This window comes from Varanus komodoensis, unplaced genomic scaffold (assembly GCF_004798865.1).
Source record: "Varanus komodoensis strain SLA01 unplaced genomic scaffold, ASM479886v1 scaffold1, whole genome shotgun sequence".
NCBI classification, from domain to species: Eukaryota; Metazoa; Chordata; class Lepidosauria; order Squamata; family Varanidae; genus Varanus; species Varanus komodoensis.
The window spans coordinates 96,030,286-96,038,718 of record NW_025335268.1 but is presented as its reverse complement, the minus strand read 5'-3'; positions in this window follow the sequence as shown (position 1 = coordinate 96,038,718).

The window sequence follows — 8,433 nt, the reverse complement described above, 5'->3', positions numbered from 1 at the left end:
AATTGAGTGACGGGGATACAAGGAGTTGTTGAATACCACAAGTCCCACCTGAAGGACCTGCTTTATCAGTGTAACGAGACAAACCACCGGCCCAGAACAAGGAAGGCTACAGCCCGGATTCATGTGGTCCGGTCTTAACAGGACAAAAGCATTGCCATTTCTACAGAGCAATGCAGTAACATATAGCACTGGTCTTCAATAAATGGTTCATGGCCCACAACTGGGTCATGTTCCAACCCAAGACAGATTGCACTCCTGCTATAAGGCAGCAGTTCTGTTGCTGTCATTTTAAAAATTAAGCGAAGTCCCATCTGTTCTGTCTCAGCGAGGAAGGAGAGTGCAAAGGGAGGAAATAAATAATAAGGAAAGGAAGGGACTCGGAGCTCTACTTACGCCAATGTCCTTACAGCTTATCCATCCTATCTCATTGCACCTTCTCTGTCTTCCTGCACTGGCATGTTTCCTTGATGCTTCACCACCTGGCACTGCGGAGGAGACACTGTGGTGGGAGTCTCTTCTCCCTGTTGTCTGACTGCAGAACTATGGCAAAATGGGTGGGTGCTCCCTCTGCCTTCCAGCCAAGACAGAGTTTGTTTCTCCCAGTGCATTTGCTGTTTTCCAGTTCGTAAGGGTTAGAATAAAATGCTTCCTGACATTGTGATCCTCCCATTCTGACTTCATTTAACGTGTGAATGGCACAGTTATTTGAAGGACCATCTACTCCCTTATGAACCTGCCTGGGCACTGGGATGGGCCTCAGGGGCCAGGCTCCCAGGTTCACCTCTGAGAACGGTTCAACTGGCAGAGGGACGAGGCATTCTCAGTAGTGGCCCCTGGTTTGTGAAACACCCTCCCCATGCAAATAAGTAAGGGCCCTACTTTACTGGCTTTTATATGGACCTTGAAAATGTTTTCATTTCAAACAGCTTTTTAACCTATGGAGGTTCTGCGTATGCTTTTAACAACTCCTATTTTAATGCCGTAACATTTAGTAGGTTTTTTAAAAAAAGTTTTATATTGTGGTTTATATTTGATGCACTATGCATTATGGTCTTGCTGTAAACTGGCTTGGAAAGTTTTACCTGAAATCAGGCATGTAAATGTTTGAAATAAACAAATGGCCAAAGCAGGCTTCACATTCATATTATAGATAATCAAATAGAGACGTAAGGTTCATATGTGCAAACATCCAAAGCCAGCAGGTGAATACATTTTGAATTTTACGGAATGGTTCTTCTAAGATGTTGTTTGTTTGTGTTACCTGAAAGGTTTTGCCATCAATAACCACTAGATGTCCCTGTTAGTCAGTAATCTCAAGTGGATGCTTTGCCCAGCTGCACAACTATGAACATTCAGGATGTAATCCTAACCTTGTTACTTAGCAGAAAGCAAATGCTATGGGACTCATTGGGACAATAAACTTCTAAGGAAACACATTTAGAATCAGGCTTTCAAAATTGCTCCTGATTTGGAGAGGGAAGTTTTCCTGGCATGTCAAGTCTTTGTTGGTGGTCTCTTCCATACAGGAGAGGAAAGGGGTTTGGAGAGTGGCTTGACAGAGACCCCCAGTCTGGGCAAATCTGGTATTCTGTGACTTAGCCTCACTTATTTGTCCCCATAGCTTTTAAGCACAACCCCCCACAGCACCTTTGGATTATGGCTCATGTTTCCCAGAGAGTCAACCTGGATAAAGGGCAAAGTAGAAATTTAATAAATAAGTAAATAAAATGTCAGCAAGCACCTGTTTTTAATCCTCTGGTGTCACATGCTTTGACTTTAGATGCTCTTCTACCTTTGTTGTTTAACCATTTGCTTGATTCAACAAGATCCCTCTAAACAGGTGGAAGCAAAAGCTTTACGTCCCGTGAGATGCCGAAGTCGCCATATTCCTCCTATTTTCAGCAATGCGGACATTATGGATATGCACTAGCAGTGGCACTGAATCCTGTAGTAAAGTCTGACAAATGCAGATAGTCTCAGTGCAGATACGCCTGATTATCACGTCTGCATCTTTTGCCAGGTTCCATCACACTTGAGACTGTCCTGTGGGACCATATCCAGTCGGGTAGTGAACCACCAACGTGCAGGATTAAAGCCCTGGGAATTTTTGCTTAGCACAGTCAATAGCATCTGTCCACCCTTCACAGGTTTTCCTTTTCCAACTGAATGTAGCTGCAGTCGGAGACTGAATTTTCCCAACAGCAATATAGTGTTCCTTCTTGTAAGGTTAATTATTTTGGAGTGGCTTGGTTTTGAATGGGCCATTAAGATCCACTACAAAAACCCCTGCTCCCACTGGAGATGAAAACTGCTAGAGCGGATTTGTTGATAGGGATCGACAATTTGGTTTGCCTGGCTGTGGGAAACGTCATTTTTAAAATTTACCACTTCTACACTGATCATACCTACCTCTTATAGGAATTGCTTTATGGCTTTGGGTCAAGTTCTGAGCTGTTCTGCTTGTGTGAAAGCTGCGTGTGGGAGACAATTCCGGGATGCCACTCGGAGGCAACTAGCCACAGAGGAGGAGAAGGAAGGAGCACATTGACATCTTCAACAGAAACAGTTTCCCACACTTCAGAGCCAGAGACGTGAAAAATGTCACAGGCTGTACTGGCATCCAGGCTTCCTGTTTATGTGGGCTCAGAAAGTAGACCACTGCCTTCAGTGTTGCGTACGTCCCTAAATATCTACCCCCCCTCCAGGAGTGTCCTCACTTGAAGAGAAAGGGGTGGGGCAGCTGAGCACCCCCCCCCCTTCCTCTCTTCACCACTGAGCCAAGCGGTAAATATGTGCAACATTATGTATGTATAATGGAGTGTAAATAATCCCAAAAAGTGCCTTGTAAATAGACTCCAAGTTTATTCTTTATTAATGAGCCACTGAGCATCCTGCTGCTTTAGAGCAGCAAGGCTTTCATAATATCAAACCCTAAATTACACTTGGTGTCTCTCATTCCCTGCAAACGAGAATCATTTCAGGCCTCTTTGCAGCCTGTATTTATTTATTCATTTATTGATTTTTGCCAGAATGAGCGCAGCATTCTCTGTGCTGCTGTTTAGTAATATTGAAGCCCCTGTGAACTGGAACTCTGCCCCTGAAGCAAACGCTGTAAAAGTTGCTAAGGGGGATGTGGAAGCTGCTGCTCTGCTTCTAGTGCCCGATGCCTTCTCCTGTGTTTATGAGATCTTAGGCTCTGGTTGTGTCTTCTGTTGAGGCAGGCAGAAGTGGGAGGCAAGGTCCAGACCGATCTTGCACTTCAGCCTGGGTGTTTAACCTATCAGAGGCTAACTCCATGCCAAGCCAACTCCACGTTTTGCTCAGTTGCTTTTCTCTGTAAGTGGCAAGTCCAGCAAGTTGCAGTGGGGTTCATCTATAGCAGAGTAGGCAATTCTGGGGCCCTTCCGGGGTTTGGGACCTCACTCCCATAATCCCTGACTACCAGCCACACTAGCTGGGTGAATGGGGGTAGTAGCTATACATAGTAAGAAGTAAATGTTGCATCATGTTACAATTTGGCAAGAAATCAGAACCGGAATGTATTATTTGGAGATGTTTTTCACTTAAATGTTTGTTAAAATTCTGCTATGGCAATCAGACCTAGGTCTGGCCCTAATGGGCAGATATTGTCTCCGGTACCAGAGATAGTATGTCACAAGAGCCATGCTGGATCAGCCCAAGAGCCCATCTGGACCAGCTTTCTGTTCATCCAGTGGCCAAACAGCTCCCACAAGCAGAACGTGAGTGGAGCAGCACCTTCCCCATCCCCAAGTTCCCCAGCCACTGCTGTGCATTTTTCATACTGCTCTCCTCCTGGGGGCAGCATAGCCCCATCAGGCCTAGTAGCTGCGGATAGCCTTCCCCATCAAGAATGCCTCTGAGCACTATTTGCTGAAGACCAGGAGCAAGAACATGCTCTTGCACCCATGTCCTGTATAACAGAGTGCTGGACTAGACAGGCCTTTGGTCTGATCTGGCAGGGCTCCTCTTCTGTCCTTACCGGTGACTGGGGACAGGGTTAGTTCAAATCAGTTCCTAGGCCTTCTCCCATATTCTGTCAGTGCAAATAGATGGTGGGGTTGGGGTTCATGTGAGCCTATGCATCACGTATGAGCTGTAACGGCAGAAAACCTGGTGGGGATGTCAGGGAAAGAAATGGCCTCTTCTTCTGACTATCTGCAGAAAAACAGGAGGTTGAAACAATGCCTTTCTGCCATCTAAAATCCTATTGGGCAAGGACTGTAATACATGCCTTTCACATATATATATATATCCCACGCTTCTTCTTTTCGTATGAACTTTTTGTACCATCCATATCTACACATCCCCCAGCAAGTCTAAAGATGTCAAGCAGCGAATGAGCAGAACCCTTTCCCTTGATTAAGTATCAGTGATTATGCTTTGGTAAGCAAGGGACAATCAGCTGGACCTCATAAAAAGTGTAGCAACTGCTTTGTTTTAATAAATGCTTCTAGGTCCTGCTGTTTCGGACTTGGTTGCAGGCTGGTTGTGTGCTTGGTTTTGTTTTTTGATTGCTTTCGGCAACGTTCGCAGCGCTGATGCGAGGCAGGTGATAGAACCCAGGAGACAGAGGAAGTCCCATCCAAGCAAGCAGCGTAGACATCCATTCCAAGAACTTACGGAACCTTTCCATTGCTGATCTATTTTTCATGAACTGTCTTATAGATCTTGCAGGGCTGAGCAGCTGGCTGGGGGTCATGGAGACGGTAGTCCAATATATCTGGAGGGCATCAGGTTGGAGAAGGCAGCGTAGAAAATCTCTTCTCCACGCCAGTTGCTGGGCAGAGGCCATCTCCCTGGCCTTGCTTATGGTGGAAGGTGCATATTTACCTACTGATCTCTCGCTGCTCCCCCAAGGTTGTGTACCAGGCAGACAACACTAAAAGGATTTATTGCTACACCGAGCTGCCTCTTGGAGCTCAGTCATGTAGGAGATGTCCCATTATATGGGCAGTTGACTTTAATAGTCATTGTGTGCTTAAAGCACAGCAAAACAACAGTGGGGGAAGAATCCCCACTCCAACCGATGGCCCTGCCCCCTCCCCCCAAGCCCTGCTAGTCTATTTGCACAGTAAATTAAAAATATGAATCACTCCTCTGTACTGCCTCCCCAAACACTCATCCTGTCAGGCTCTGGGTTGTCTTCATTTGTATTACCTTAATTTAATGTTAATTATGTTCTTCATTTACAAAGAACAAGCATTTGCACTCCCCGTCTGGGGATCTGCTGTACTGACTGTCTCCACAGATTTGGTATGAGAGGGGGTGGGTGGACTCGTTAGCACACCATGCAAGGTAGAGGAGGGAACTATGGATGCTTCCCTCACTGCTCTGCAGCTCTCCCCCTCTGCTTATTCCACAAATGGACTTTCCTGATGAGAAGCACAATTGCTGTATTTTTTGCTCTATAAGACGCACTTTTCCCCCCCTCAAAAGTAAGGGGAAATGTCTGTGCGTCTTATAGAGCGAATGTGTGTGTGTCTGATGCCCGGGATGTTGCCGGCCTGTCTGCACCACGTGGTACCACCTGGCCGGCACGCACTCGGCACGGCCTGCTCTGCCCCCCCACTCTGGCGCAGGTGAGATCTGTGCCACTCGGGGAGCAGTGCGGAGGAGGAGCCACGGCCTTTAACCTGCCGGCCGCACGGAGAGCACGGAGAGACAGACTGCTCACCCCCATCACCCAGAAAGACCTGCCGCTTCCGCCACGCCTCCCAGAAGACCATCGCCGGCACACTGCCGGTCGCCTGCACCACGTGGCACCACCTGGCCGGCACGCGCTCAGCGCGCCCTGCTCCGCCCCCCTCCTCTGGCACAGGTGAGAGCTGTTAATCACAGGTCGGTGTGTGTTTTCAAATGGCAACCCGTCTTTTAATGAAGCCCATGGGGAAGTGATGGGGAATGTGCCTGTGATTATCAGGAAGCTTTGCATGGATCAGTTATCTGTTAGTTGATCAGGCACATTTTTTTTAGGATCAGTGGATATTTGAACAGCATTACCTTCATGTATGAAGTTTATTCTTAAAAGGCTATTTAGTCCGCTGTGTGTTTGATTTACTGTACAATATCTCATTTTTTGTCAGAAGTTTTTTTCTATTATTTGCTACTAGGGCAGTGTGGACATTACTGGCTTTTTTAGATTTGTTATTGAATTGTCTGCAGCAGCTCTTGTATAACTGGTGTAGATTGTGGATTCCTTCAATAATTCCACTACTGACTGAGAAAGTGATGTCAGTGATTGTGAGCAACAGAGCTTCATCAATTCTGACTCTAGTGATGATGAGTTCTATGGGTTCAACGAAAACTAGAAGAGCACTCGAACTTTAAAGTCTCTCTTTTGTTAATGACAGTGATGATGGTTCTTAATGCCACTGTTGACTGCTGTTCACTTTACAAGGTTGAAATACGGTATTACTGTATTCTGTTATAGTTTATTAAATAGTTTAGTAAACCATTTGATTCAGAATATTTTTTTTCTTGTTTTCCTCCTCTAAAAACTAGGTGCATCTTATAGAGCGAAAAATACGGTACTTTTCAATTTATGAACCGAAGTGTTACCCTGTCTCCCAAACTGAATCGTGATGATCAAACTGTCAGTAAGAAGAGAAGGATTGATTATTCTTGGAAAGATGAGTTAGGTTCAGCTCTGTGGTCAGGAACAGGTTACCTGTTGGACTACCTGGGGAAACAAACAGAACAGTTGACATGACAGTTTAAGAGAAGACTTTGCCAAGCACAAAGTTTTTGCTGGCTGTATCACATTCATCAGAAGCAGGAAATGCATGGCAATGCAAATCAAGCATATTTTGTCTTTTTCACCAAAGGCCATGCTAGAACCCCACAAAGAGACCACAACAAGCACTTCCATGTGGTTCTCTGATGCTTGGAAGCTTTTCCGTGTGGCTTGGCCTGTTCTGGTGCAACTGGCATCAGGATTCTGAGATGCTGGTATAGAAGAATATCACAGTTAGACATTTGGAAACTACTTCCACATGCAACTAAGTGTTGCAAGGGGGGCATGATGATTGAATTGGCTTGAGGGCCAATTGAATTCAAACATATGGAAAAGGCACATTGCAAAGTCCTACCAAGATTATAACAAGAAAAAAAACAGGAGAATAAAATGTCCATCCTCACTCTGTTTGCAGGCTTAGTGGCACCCATTCAAGCAATACCTGGAACATCTCCATGGCTATTGGTACATCTGTGCATGGGCCATCTTTGTGACAAATCATCAGTATAGGTTACCAGCTTAAGTGTGAATTTGGTATTAATGTTGTGATTTCATTCGGTTAGAGCCAGACTTAAAGAGCAAGCCTGTAGTCCATGGACACCCATCACGGACCAAAGAATGTCTTGGATTCTCCTCTTCAAAATCAGAGACCATGCTCCAGCCTTGGAAGGGGAGTCAGAGATATGTGATATGGAGAGAATTGTGCCAGCTGCTGCTACAAGGCTGCGGAATTGACCTTGAATTGACCTTGAAAGAGGGACAGGGCAGTTTTCCAGTGGGCGAGGAAGGAAGGAGACCAGAAAGACCCAGACATACTTTATACTGAAGCTTCCCTCAGCCTCTTTCCTTCCCTCTCTAAGGTGCTTATTTTAGAAGGGCAAAAAAAAAAAAAAAAAAAAAGCCTGTCCAACAAAAAGATGGGAGGGTGGAGAACCTTCACAACCCCTCTGCCAGTTCCAGCCTGGTAGGACATAGGCATCTTGGAAGCCTCTGTGCCTGGGGGCTTGTGAGCAGTCCACAGTATTGCACCCTCAGTCATACATACTAACTTAAGTCCCACAGATTTCAATGTGAGTATTTAAGTTCATTTGGATCTAACCTATGGCTTTCAAATTCTGATCTCAAAATGCTGGCAGGCATTCCCGAATCTCCTATCCTTTCAGGAAAGCTTCGTACAAGTCATCTTTACAAGATACATTCTAAGAAGGATATTCATAGAATCATGTAACCATAGAGATGGAAGAGGACCAGAGAGTCAATGGGTCCAACCCTCTGCTCAGTGCAGGACACCAAGTTAAACCATCTCTCTTGGATGGCTGTCCAATCGCATCCTGAAGGCCTCAGTGCGGGAGAGGCCACAACCTCCCTAGGTAGTTGGTTCCATTGTTGTACAGTTCTAACAGAGAGGGTGTTTTTCCTGATATCTAGCCAGAACCTGGGCTGTAAGTTGAGCCCATTATTCCATGTCCTGCACTCTGGGATAATCTTGAGAAGAAATCCTCTCTATTCTCTTTCTAAAAACCTTTCAAGGATTTATATAGCATTATTATATCGCCCCTCTGTCTTCTCTTCTCAAGGTTAAAGAAATTAATATTCCAAGGAACTTTTTGCACAAAGCTACAATGTTTTAAGACTTTCATGTCATCAGCTTCATGCCTGCAAATGAAACAGAAAAATGC